This window comes from Hylobates moloch, unplaced genomic scaffold, assembly GCF_009828535.3.
Source record: "Hylobates moloch isolate HMO894 unplaced genomic scaffold, HMol_V3 SCAFFOLD_5, whole genome shotgun sequence".
Taxonomy (NCBI): Eukaryota; Metazoa; Chordata; class Mammalia; order Primates; family Hylobatidae; genus Hylobates; species Hylobates moloch.
The window spans coordinates 58,374,222-58,388,171 of NW_026652280.1; positions in this window are offsets into that span (position 1 = coordinate 58,374,222).

The following is a 13,950-nucleotide window of genomic DNA, read 5'->3' on the forward strand; positions in this document are numbered from 1 at the left end:
AAGCAGATATGAGAACCCACTTGTTTTCTAGTAAGTCAGACATTAAAAGGACTTGCAAAAAATATAAAACAATTCTATCTTTGTCATTACATTTCTTCTTTTAGAAAATAGGTATTTTTCATGTAAAAAAATGCAGCAGCCTTGAGCTCTTGGGCTCCAGTGATTCTCCTGCCTCTGCCTCCCAAAGTGCTGGGATTATAGGTGTGAGCCACTGCACTTGGTCAGTCTCATGGCTTCTTAAAGATACACTTACCTTGCAGCTTCCTCTAAACTCCTTCATCGGTCCTCTCTTCTCTCAGTTACCAACCTTTTCTGCCCAACATTTGTAAACCAAAGTATTTAGACAGGATACATGTCCTAGATTTGCACTGTCTAGTATGGTTGCCTCTAGCTAGAGTGCAGCTGTTTAAATAAAAGTTAAATTAAAAATTCAGTTTCTCAGTTGCCCTAGCCACATTTCCAGTGCTCAACTGCTACATATAGTAATGACTACTGTATAGAACATTTCTATCATCACAGAAAGTTCTACCGGACAGGTTAAGGTCTAGATTAGGGTTTCTCAACCTTAGGACTATTGAGATTTGGGGCTAGATAAGTTTCACAGTGTGTGTGTGCGGCAGGGGGATGGGGCGCTGTTCTGTGCATTGCAGGATGTTTTTAGCAGTATCCCTATCCTCTCCCCACTAATTCCAGTAGCACTCCCTCAGTGTGACAACCAAAAAGTCTCCAGACATTGCTAGACCCTGATTTAGATGAAACCATACAGCTATAGATTATGTTTTGCTCACTCACAGAGAAGAGGCAAGATGAATTGAGAGAGAAAATGGGAGAAACAGATTTAGGGCAGGTTACAGGAGATAAAGTAAGGGAAAAAGGCCAGAGGGTAAAAGGCTGATTATGACTTTTACTTTTTTATAACAGGTCCTAGTCATTCCACAAGGTGTAGTAGTAGATTTTCTTCTGGCTACCCCCACGGCCCTTAGATCACTCAAACAGCATCGTGCAGTGCCCCAGTTGTAGTGTAGCATTCTGGCTGTAGTGCAGAGTGATGATGTCTTTTGTTCAGAATACGACATGGAGGGCTGCCAAAACATTCTCACATAACGATGCTAAAGATGACCATGAGGCCTTCCCAACTGGGCAGGGGCACTCACACGGACAGAATAGGAAGTGTCAGATCTTTTTTAACCTTCCTGATATTGTGTCTTCTGACTGAACAGCTCTTCTGGGTTAGCAGGCATTGACAGCCATGTAGGGAAAAGTCTACAGCCTAAGGTTCTGGTGGATACAACTCAACTATACGAAGCAGGTTTTCCTAAAATGTGGCCAACAGCCCTAAGAGTTGCCCTACAGTGAAGAAAATTTTTAAAGACAATGCCCAAGTCTATTTAACTACAGGCTCCTTCTTCTGAAGTATATCCACTGAGTATGTTTTACCCAACGCCAACATAAAGAAAAGACTTGTGCTTAACTGAATTCTTCCATCTGCCCAGAAGGGTTTCCTTGACACTCTACAAGATTCCCACCCAAAGAGACGAAGGCACAAAAGAGGTCCTGTTATGAACTCAGGAAATGGTCACGCTTGAGAATCACAGAGGTCACCATACAGAAGTAGGAGGTGGAGGCTAGAATAGAACAGGACAAGCCCAGGCATCAGGCACAGCTAAACAAGCTGATGATTTCTGCTTATCAAGCTCCCAAGGCAAGAGATTTACTGAGGACTAATGAGTGTCAACAGCACCATGCGCTTCAGGGACACAGAAATCAGGCTGACACCTCTCTCCTCAGTCCAGGGCCACAAAGCACTGACAAAGTTCAGGAAGTGGGCATCAGAGAGGTTTACAAAACTGGTGGTATGACCCAAGAAAACAAAATAAATCACAGAGTGAGAGTGTGAGACACCAGCAGGCTGAAGCAAGGCACTGTGTGGTACCAATACTCTAAAGATGAATTAGGGCAAAGCCCATCCCTCCACGTTCTCCCAATCAGCTCCCTATGGACCAATGACGATGATGACGACGGTGATAGTGGTGATGATACTCTCAGGTTTGTTTAGTTTTGGCAAATGTGTGAGGCTGGGATGGAAGGACTTCATCTCTGTCTGGCCCAGGACTGTGAATTACAATTATCTGAACACCTAGAATGTTCTGTAAATACACAGTTAAAATAAAAATTTATAATAGCAGGGACCAGTGTTCAGCTTTGTATCTGCCTGAGATGCATACTCCGTGTCTGGTTTATAGTAGCTATTTCATAAACGTTGACTGAATACTAAAGAAGGCGAAGGAGAAGCTGTCTATCTCACATGACAGACACCCCAGAAGGCAGTGACTCTTCTATTTTGTGCCTACTCCACAGACTGCATTAAGGTGATATGTATATAGTAGGTACTTAGTCAAAAATAGTTGATAGTGTCAAAATTCCAAGAAACAGTAAGTCATTTGTATCAGATGGGATCCAAACAGGAAACAGATGGCACATCCAAATTAGCATAACTTGTAGAAATTTATCCGAAAGCAACTATTTGCAAAGATATGGACGTGGTGTCGGGGTACTAAAAGGGATACTGCTCTAATTTGGCAACAGTAACGGCAGAACTGTTACCACTCCTGGAGGAAAAGAGATGAGAAGGATTGATTACAGGAACCCCAAAGGAGAAAGTCTTTCAGGGAAGAACCATGACCTTAGGTCGAGGGGCACAGGCAGCCCAAGGCAACCCCACAAGGAGGGAGCAGGAGAATAATGAGCCTGACCTCACTCCTCCCCCCTCGAGTCTCCTGCTGGGGCTTTGCTACTGGCAGAAGTCAGAGGGCACAGGAGCCCCTCACTGTGGTCCTCACAGACAGCCTCCCGGGTAGGGAGAGTTAGGGTAGAGGAGGGTGAAAAGGTGACCAGAAGGGGTAAAAGGAAGATATCTTCAACACGGTAATCACCATCCCTGAACCAGTGATGTTTAGAAATTGTCAGGGTGCCAATTCACAATCAATCTATCCATAATCCAATGAGAAAGAATCACTTTTAAACTCTTATTCTGTATTGCTGATCAAAATCTCAGTGTTAGGACCACCTCTCTAATTTAAAAACAGGATATCATCCAGGACAAAAATCAGATCCCAATTAAGAAGAAAGTTATATTCAAATAACAGAGAAACGGTGAACCTTAATTCTACCAGGCCAAGTCGGTCAGCCCCAAATCCACCAGCTCTAGATTCCTGCATAGTTCCTACCAGGGGAACTGATTGAAGGATTAATGGTAACTGCTGCATGTAACTAAAGCTTTTATTGTGAGAGAATGTAGCAGAACTCAGATTTGGGTACTTGCCATTGGAACAGGGGAAGCAAAGGTGCTCAAAACTCCTAAGGGAAAAATTGCTACCGTGCAGTGGAACACAGAAGACAGTTGGGACTGGGAAATTTGTGAAGAATGTCAGTGGGAAAAGTTCTTAACTTTGAAGTCTGCTACTCTTACTAAGAATGTAGAAAGGAAAACATTATCAATCACATGACAGAAAATAACACAATGGAATAATGGAAAGTAGAGTCTAAGGAGATTCCTAGAGTGGTCTCAGAAATAAAAAAGATAAAACATATCACCATCTTTTAATTTTGGTGAGTCTGTGCCCTATAACCTACTGATGTTTATCAGCAAACAGCAGCAAGGGAAAGAAAAAGATCTTTCTGTTTTCTTCTCCCTTCTCCCTTAATCATAGGCATATGCCCAATTTATTATACTTCATTTGCAAAGATTTAGTCACAAAAGAAATAGTAAGTTGTCATTATCTACATGTTCATTAACTCCTGGAAAATCATTATATATTCAGAAGCTTTGCAATTAAATGAACTGCTGTTTACCACACTGAGTCTGCAATTTGATGTTTTCTTTCTTAAGAGAGATGTATGCATGGCTACTGCCTGTTCAGTGCAAGCTGTTCTCATTGTAATGAGTACTTACCACGATTTCAGACTCTTATCTGCAAGGAGTACACTTCGTACTGTTGTTCAAGCACATAACACATCAAGTTGCAAAGTATGCAGAACTGATAAGTGATGACCAGTTATATACACAGATATTACAAGAGAAAAAACTATGATTGCTAGTCTCTTTTTCCTTGTCATAAATTGATTGAATAACCAGAAGAGAAGGTTCATTCCCTTGCCCATAGACCACTTAATTATCATGAAAAACTGGCAGGAATATCCCCCCTAAAATATAATCTATACTTACCTTTAGTGATTCAGCAGTTTATATGCCTCATGGGCCTCAATATTCTCATTCACTAATTCAACCATAAACATGTATTGAACACCTACTGTACACACCAGGCAATGTTACAAGCACTGGGGATACCTCAGTGAACAAGACAGACAAGGTCCCCACCCTCATGGTGCATAATTCTAGGGGGGATGGCGAATTACAATAAACAGGTACCTAAATCAATGAGAACTTTAGATAGTGATGTTTGCTAGGAATAAAGTAAAATAAGGTAATGGGATAAAAATTAACACAGGAGGGAGGAATATAATTTAGATGGGATGTTCAGGGAAGGCCTCTCTGAGGAGTTGACATTTTAGGAAAGACTTGAACAACAGGAAGAAGTCAGCCATGTGAAGATCTGGGGAAAGAGTATTCCAGGACAAAGATCAGCCAAGATAAAAGCCCCTAGCTGGGAATGAGCTGGGCAGGCTTGGGGAATAGTCAGAAGGCCAGTAAGTGAAAGGAAAGTGATAGGAGATAAGACAGTAAAGTTAGCTAGATACCAGACCAGCAGTGTCTCACAGGGCAAGGAATTTAGATTTTGTTCCAAGAGTGATGGGAAGTTGCTATAGGGTTTTCAGCTAGAGAGGATCTGACTTCTGCTTTAAAAGAATCATTCTGGCTTTGCATGAAGAATAGACTGCAGGGAAGAGAAGGCCATTGTAGTCAGTCAAGTAACAGGTAATGATGGCTGGAACTACAATAAGAATATGAACATGGGAAGAAGCGTACAGGCTGGGAACTCATTCTGGAGATAGGCTTACTAGCAGATTGAATGAAGGATCTGTTTAGAGAAAGAAAAAATAAAAAGAGCAGGTAGATATTGTCAATAACTGAAAGGGGGTTGAAATGGAGACAAGCAAGTGTGAGGTAGATAGAATGGTTATGTAAGGGAATCAAACAGGTATGTAAACCAATAAGAACTTTACATAGTGATCTCTGCTAGGAATAACATAAAATAAGGTAATGGGATAAAGATTAACATAGGGGCTGGGTACAGTGGCTCACATCTGTAATCCCAGCACTTTGGGAGGCCAAGGCAAGTGGATCACGAGGTCAAGAGATCGAGACCATCCCGGCCAACATGGTGAAACCCCGTCTCTACTAAAAATACAAAAATTAGCTGGGCATGGTGGTGGGTGCCTGTAGTCCCAGCTACTCGGGAGGCTGAGGCAGGAGAATCTCTTGAACCCAGGAGGCGGAGGTTACAGTGAGCCGAGACCGTGCCACTGCACTCCAGCCTGGCAACAGAGCGACACTCTGTCTCAAGGGAAAAAAAAAAAAAAGATTAACACAGGAGGGAGGGATATATAATTTAGATGAGATGTTCTGAGATGTTCAGGAAAGGCTTCTCTGATAGTTGACATTGTAGGGAAGACTTGAACAACAGGAAGAAGTCAGCCATGTGAAGATCTGGGGAAAGAGCATTCCAGGATAAAGATCAGCTAAGATAACAGCTCCTAGGTGGGAATGAGCATTTTCCATTCCCATTCCCCCTCTCCTCTCAGTTATTGACAATACCAAGCTGCTCAGGTTATAAAAACCTAGGGGTTATTTTTTATTTTTTCTTTCTCTAAACAGATTCTCCATTCAATCTGCTAGTAAGGCTATCTCCAGAATAGGTTCCCAATCTGTCTGCTTCTTCCCATTTTGTACATCTTACATGTCAGATACCTATTTATATCCAAATGGAGATACAGACTGGACAGTTGTATGTATAAATCTGGGGTTCTAGGGAAAGGTCAGACATACTTTTTTAATAATCCAAATGAAAAATATTAAAAACATACACTTGAGAAAGGTGGTGACTGTGTCTTTAAATGTCCTCTATAGGCTATTGTGCCTCACATAGTGAACTGCTGAAAAAACAGAATGATGTGAAGTAGCAATCATAAAAACAAAAACTGAAATATCATCTTTTGTTTGCTCAATGCTCTTGCCAACTTTGTTCAATTATTCCCCTACCAAAGACTGTATGACTGACAATAACCTGTACCAGAGAATGACCACAATCAGAAAATAATAATAATAATAATATGGGCTTAACTAATGAAGATTTGAAAGTAAGTCAAGGCAGTACTCTACTGATTCACATCCAGATGCATTGCTCTGATAGTTTAAGCCTGACACAGAGGTCACACCCAGATGATATCTAAGAAGAGGCATGACAATTGCAGGAAAGGTTTATCAGTACTGCCACATCAAAAGAGTAAGTTCTATGGGGGGGCAACTGACTACAAGGTGTTAAGAATGCATTAATGCTTTTTGCTATTTTGGTTGTAGATCAACAAAATTTCACAGAAATGTGAACATCTCTTGACTTGGCTGTTCCCCAACACAGTGTCAGCTTCTGATTGACCCTCTTTTACTCTACTGCATAATCCAGGGAAGTAAACAAAAAGCATTTCAACTCTCATAAGAGGAACTCTCAAGTCCCAGTAAGTATGACCTTATAAATTATACAATTAAAAATATTGAATTAAAGGTTCAAATGAAAAAGTAAACGTGTTAAATTTAACAGACATACAAATATCAAGAATTTTTCATTGGGCTGATTTCTTTACAGTAAGGTTACTCACGAAATCCCTTTGTGAGAACAATAGGGCAGGAAGTGGCAAAGTCATAATCAGTGAGTGACCTTAGATCTTTTTGAAGTGCAAAGAAGCAAAGTAACAGCCTACAGGGTAAAACTAACATCACACCTTTGAATCAGTAAGTGAAGAGTGAAAACCATTAACAGCTAACCAATTCTTTAGTAACAATTTCAAAATCAACTATAAAGTCTCCGGAAAAATGTTATATTTATGCTCAATAGTTTAGTTCTCCCAAACATTTATTTCCAATATATTTCAGAATTTTTTAAAAAAACAAAAGAACAAGAATTTTTCCATTTGGGAACTTTTTTCCCCCTATTTTTTGTTTAATTCTAAGAGATTATTTGGTGATTTCTGTGCAAGTCTAACAGATGACAGTAACTGCACCCAGGGGGTGAGAATACGGTGCATAAAAACTTCAAGTTCACCTTAAAGGTATCCATGTGAAGACCCAGACTTCAAGAACACATTGCGTTCAAAAGGCTTGCTGATGTAGAGTGAAAGTAATGTTAAATAAACATAGGGCTGGGCACGGTGGCTCCCAGGACTTTGGGAGACAGAGGTGGGCAGATCATCTGAGGTCAGGATTTCGAGACCAGCCTGACCAACATGGTGAAACCCTGTCTCTGCTAAATATAGAAAAATTAGGCCGGGCGCAGTGGTTCACGCCTGTAATCCCAGCACTTTCAGAGTCCGAGGCGGGTGCATCACGAGGTCAGGAGATCAAGACCATCCTGGCTAACATGGTGAAACCCCATCTCTACTAAAAATACAAAAAATTAGTCGGGCATGGTGGCACGTGACTGTAGTCCCAGCTACTCATGAGGCTGAGGCAGGAGAATTGCTTGAACCTGGGAGGGGGAGGTTGCAGTGAGCTGAGATCGCGCCACTGCACTCCAACCTATGCGACAGAGCAAGACTCCATCTCAAAACAAATAATTATGGAAGGCCATTGTTTGGACTGAACTCCTGCCCTAAGCTCCAACAGACCAGACCAAACCAAAATGGAGTCACTCATGTTAAATGTCACATCATCAAACTGAGGCTTTAAGGAAGCCGATAGGTCCCCGTCTGCCTGAGGCAGTACAGTAAGGAAGTCCTTCTGCTTTAACCCTTACAAAACAGTAACCTGAAATACTTTGATATTAACCAATCAGCTTTCCCTCTCTATTGTTCTGTTTTCTTTTTCCACCTTACAAAACCCACTATTCTGCCATTGCCTAGTAGGAGCTCTCATTCTATTTTGTAGAATGGAGGCTGTCCTCTTTCATAAATTGCAAATAAAAGCCAATTAGATATAAAACTAAATTTGTTGTAATTTTGTCTTTTGACAGTAATAATTAAAATCCTCTGAATGTGGAACCCCCACCTCCTCCAAAAAAGCATACTACTACTTACTATTCATTCCCAAGGCACTCTTTGGGTAACAAGGTGTCTTTCTTTCAATCTTCCACCCTCCATCCCAGAAAAAGTTGCATACCTTAGATCTTAGTTGGCTTTTCCTTAGTTTCAACATATTTATAGCCATACATGGGAGGGGAGGAGGAGAAGAAGAAATAAAAAAGAGAAGGAGGAAAGTAAAAGGCTGTCAATGTTCATTTCAACATACCAGAGTTAAAATGTGGTAAATGGTGTCAAAAGTTTGTGTCTACCAGGGTTTGTATGTTCTCAGCCTCTCTTCCTGAGTTTCCTCCTTTTTCTCCCTTAGTCCATTCTTCCTCCCTTCAGCAACCTCCTTCCAATCCTAGCCTCGATGCCACCAATGGCCAGATCATGCAAACGCAGGCCAAAAACTAAGTTATGAATATGCTTCAATAGCCTGTACCGTATTAGAACTGGCCATTTTTAAAGTTTGCTAATTGGTTTGAGCTGAGCTGAATAAGTATTCAAGATGAGTGATTCTCATTCAATAAATCTGAAAAAAAAGGTTGGTTTGTTTTATCTCATCAAATATCATAACTAGCTATAAAAGACTGATGAGGATTTATCTAAGACCATGTAATTAAATTATATGCCATGAGCTATTTCTAGAGTTTCCATAGGAAAGATGGCCATAAGAAACCTAACTAATATTTAAATTCTAGCACTGCTAGGCTTTCTCCCAAAATTTCCCTAGCATCTGGGGTTCTAGAACATGAAAAGAGTCCAGATATCTCAAATGCTTTCCACTTATTGACCTAAATTTCTTTGTGAGCAGGGTATTCATGAATATCATTTGCTAAAAGGGGTAACTGGGAAGGGGTAACTGGGCTCCATGAAAGCCTGTCAGAGAAATTTGGTAGGAACTAAAATGTTCTGTGTCAAAAGACAGCCTCTGGGAGGAAAAGTTTGGCTAGCTTCCCTTCCAAGATACCAGCACCTCAAGGAAAGCCAAGGATGGCTTCCTCCTGTTAAGTTTTACAAAGCAAACAAAATAACCTGTTGTCAGCCTCACTCTAACAATGCACGTAGATAAGGAGGCTCAAAATCCCTTTAAGAAGCCATGAAATAAATGGCAAATTATCTCAGTTACATTAAATGCTTCTAAGACAACCTGCAGGAATATTTGCATTCTCTTTTCTGAATAGCATCCTGCCAGATATCAAACACTCTCAAATGCCAGTAGCACAGAAAGCATCATGCTACTGAATTAAACACAGGCTCTACCTCAGAGATAAACATCCCAGACATCAAGAAAACACAGGAAAGACTCAAACTTCCTTTAGGCACATGTGAGGCATGACTAGATCTTGAGTAAGTCTTACAATGCCTCCCTGAAAGTAATCTAGGGAATAATTTTCTAAGAGCAAGATCCTAGATAATGTGATCTTGTTCAAATAGGCAGCCTCCCTCCCCCCACCACCCCTCACACACAGATGGTGTGTGTGTCCTGTTGGGGAAGAAGGGGTGAGGAGGGAGTGTTTCAAGAAAAGATGATGAAAAAGGAAAGAAAATAGGATAACAGCAAGAGCACAGCAGTGGAAGAAGTCCTCCATACTAGTATAAAACCTGCCACCTAGATGGACAGACTAGGTGAAAATATGTTCCATTCTTTCTGCTTATGTTGGGTTGATTTTATAGATTAAAACAACGTAATTACATCAAAGCGTCTCTGCAAAGATAAAATCTAGGGCGTTTTCAAAAGAGAATGTTTAGAGAGGGGGATGGGAAAGGGAAGAGGTAACAGAAGTTAGAGCAGGATAAGAGAGTCACAAAACTGGCTTTGGAGCAAAAGCAAATAGAAGCATAAAACATTTAAGGGTGTTTCTATTTGTACAATTTCTTCCTAAATCAATGAAAACATTGGCTTATGATGGATTTACACCACAGTGAAACTCCTGACAACTTCAAAATCAACTTCATGTTTCGGTTCCATTCTTTCAGGTGATGAACAGTGGGAAATTCGTGAAGGAATGTCACTTGAAGTCAGCCATTTATCATGAACCAAAATGGCTAAGTACCCCATAAACTGCAATGATCCACTTCCTATTAGCATCACACAACAGAAGGCAACCTCATCTGCGTTAACAATTTTTATGACCTCCGTAGGCAGAAAAGCTATGTTAGGAAATGGCTTATTTCTGTTCTGTTATAAATGTTATTATACCATAAAGAATTCTTTAAGGATATAAACTACTGATTGATGCATTAAGGAATTCTTTAAAAAGATTTTCTCCAGGTTTAGATTTTTTTTTAAAGTGTTGATTTAATTTCAGTAAAGTAGTTTCATTCTTCCTGGTCAAGCTCTAGCTGGTATTCTATATGCAATATACATTTATTTTATCATAATGTCTAATAACAGACTACAATTAAAATAATTTCCCCTTCAAAATTTAAGTGACACTGACATAGTCCCAAGTTTCAAAATATATCTCCTTTTTGAATTTGGCAAATAACTAGGTTTCAGAATTCCAAGAAAGGGCGTGAAAATAGCATGTCAAGATTTGAAACTAAGTGAAATTGTTAAAGCATTTAAGTTCAATACACTGCCCATAAAATACAATCTAATGGTTTAAATATCTTAGTGGGTCACATCCAGATGGCTAGTGACACTCTTGATGACAAACACAGCCAGGGATTACCTTCCTAAGACAAATGGTATCACTTCCAAACAGAGGGGAAAGAAAGAAAAAAAAAAAGAAACCCAAATGGTAGGAGGAGAAAAGCAACTAAGGAAAATGAGTACCATATAAAAAGGTTAGGAAAACAGGGATATTTACTAAGAGTCTATATATTTATAATTTTTAAAAAATTTGTTTTGAAATGAGTAATTGAAAGCATAAAAAGATCTGAATATTTTCTGGCTTAATTTTAAACCATGTAGCTTAAAATGAACACTGGATATTTACTGTATTTTTGAAGATTCTTTTTTTTTGAGACTGAGTCTTGCTCTGTCACCCAGGCTGGAGTGCAGTGGGCACAATCTAGGCTCACTGCAACCTCCGCCTCCAGGGTTCAAGTGATTCTCGTGCCTCAGCCTCCCGAGTAGCTGGGATTACAGGCACCTGCCACCATGCCTGGCTAATTTTTAGTAGAGACAGGGTTTCACCATGTTGGCCAGGCTGGTCTCAAACTCCTGACCTCAAGTCAGCTGCCCGTCTCAGCCTCCCAAAGTGCTGGGATTACAGGTGTGAGTCACCAGGCCCAGCCTTTTGAAGATTCTTTAGCCTTTCCTTCCTACACCCTCCATTCCCCCTCAACCCCCTCCCCAGAGACAGGGTCTTGCTTGATCGCTCAGGCTGGGGTACAGTGGCATGATCACAGCTCATATGCAGCCTCAAACTCCCAGACTCCAGTGATCCCCCCACCTCAGCCTCCCAAGTAGCTGGGACTACAGGCATGCGCCACCACACCCAGCTAATTTTTACATTTTGCATAGAGACGAGGTCTCACTATGTTGCCTAAGCTGGTCTCAAACTCCTGGGCTCAAGCGATTCTCCTGCCTCAGCCTTCATTTTTTTCACTGGAAATATCAACAAACTTGAAAAATACAAATGTATATGGCAAAGTATTTTTAATTGGTTACATTCATTCAGGAGCACCCTTGAAAATAGCTATTTTATAAAGTCACAAATCCCCCAAGGAAATGACTCATCTTAGAAAATCATCATTATTGGTACACACTTAGCAAAAAGCCCTAAGAAGACAACAAAGAATAAGATATGGTCCACGTCCTCAAGGTGCTTACCATGTATTTTGGGAGATAGGATACAATCATAAATCAGAAAAATGAAATAAACTCTAAGCGAGTTATTAGAAAATAAGTAGATACCACAGTTATTTTTCAAATATTGAAACTAAAAAAATACTTGTTGAACTATTAAAGAAAATTTTAGGAAGTGAAAGAGATAAAGAGAGAAAGAGAGAAAAGGAGAACAAGAAATAGAGCCTGAGACTGAGAGTGAATGTGGACGCACAGTGAACTGGGGTAACTAGGGAAGAATTCCCAGAAGAGGTACAATTCTAGCTTGACCCTGAAGAATAAATCAATTTGACATATGAATAATTTCAACATTTATTTCCAAATAAAACAATCTCCTGTAATGTGTGGGTTCCCTTGTGAGGGCTGTCCCTACTGGAGTATATGGTCCTGATTCCACAAAAGCAAGCCTTTCATACTTGGACTTTTAACCTCTCCATTTCCTGAAACTCCTCCTCGCTGCCCAGTCACCAAATGATGGCCATCAATGTTTTCCTTTCTCCTTTGAAATCAACTAATAACCCTCAAGTCAGATGATCCCACCCACCAAGAACTAGGGGGTCATGCAGAGTGAGTGCTGAATGTTTAGGACCTTATTTATGCCAAGTAGATTTTAATCATCAGAACTCTCCCCACCCTTGGAGATAATGGCATACAAGCATAAACCAAAATAAAACCAAAGTTAAAAGGTGTCTTCAGAAAGGCATAAGGGAATCTGTTGAAATTCCTTCCAAGTTTTGCTCTGAAGACTTGGGAATGGTATATAAAGTGCTACCCCGATTCTTAAGCATCACCATGCTCCTTAGTTGTGGCTTCTCTCACCTTGTGTGTGAATTATTGCAACTGTCTCCTAACATGCCTCCCAGAGCCCAGATCACCCCCAACACAGTCCGTTCTATATGTCTCTGTCAAGACCTTCTTCCATCACAACATGACACACATAACATCCTTTGATCAAAAATCTTCAGGGGATCTCCACTCCTGACAGGTGCTCTGTGGCTGGTGCTCCCCTGCCCTTTTCCCTCAAGGCGCCCAAAGAACTTGCAGTATCCAAGGAGCACACAGAGATAACCAGAGGAGACTTCTTGCCGACAAGAAGTACAAGCATTCCTAATGGCTTGAGGGGACAGTATTATCACTGCACACCTGTAATTCATGCCCAGCCCAGTATAAGGGCTGGGAAACCTGGTTAGGTAATCAGGCCCTCTGCAACCATATTTCTCATCTTTTCTCTATAGCAGTGCTTCTCAAACTTTCATGTGTATAGGGGTTACCTGGGATCTTGTGAAAATGCAAATTCTGCTTCCCTAGGTCTGAGAATGGGGCCTGACATTCTGCATTTCTAACAAGCTTCCAGGTGGGGCGGCTCTGCTGGTCAGAGAACCACATTCCATGTAAAGAGACTCTAGCAATGGTCCCTCACCTCGGCTGTACATTAAAATCATGTGTAAAACTAAAAAATCCTGATGCTCAAGCTATATCTTAGATCAATTAAAGCAGAATGATGGCTCATGCCTATAATCCTAGCACTCTGGGAGGCCGAGGAGGGTGGATCACTTGAGGTCAGGAGTTCAAGACCAGCCTAGCCAATACTGTGAAACCCCGTCTCTACTAAAAATACAAAAATTAGCAAGGCATGGTGGCATGTGCCTATAGTCCCAGCTACTCAGGAGGCTGAGGCAGGAGGAGAACTGCTTGAATCCATGAGGTGCAGGTTGCAATGAGCTGAGATCACGCCACTGCACTCCAGCCTGGGTGACCAAGTGAGACTCTGTCTCAAAAAAAAAAAAACAAACAAACAAAAAACGAAAAAAAGCTGAATGATTGGGGTGCTGTTGTATTTTTTTCATTTATGTGTATGTACTGGTGATTTTTTAAAAATAATTTCCACTTTTATCTTAGATTCAGGGGGTATATGGGTA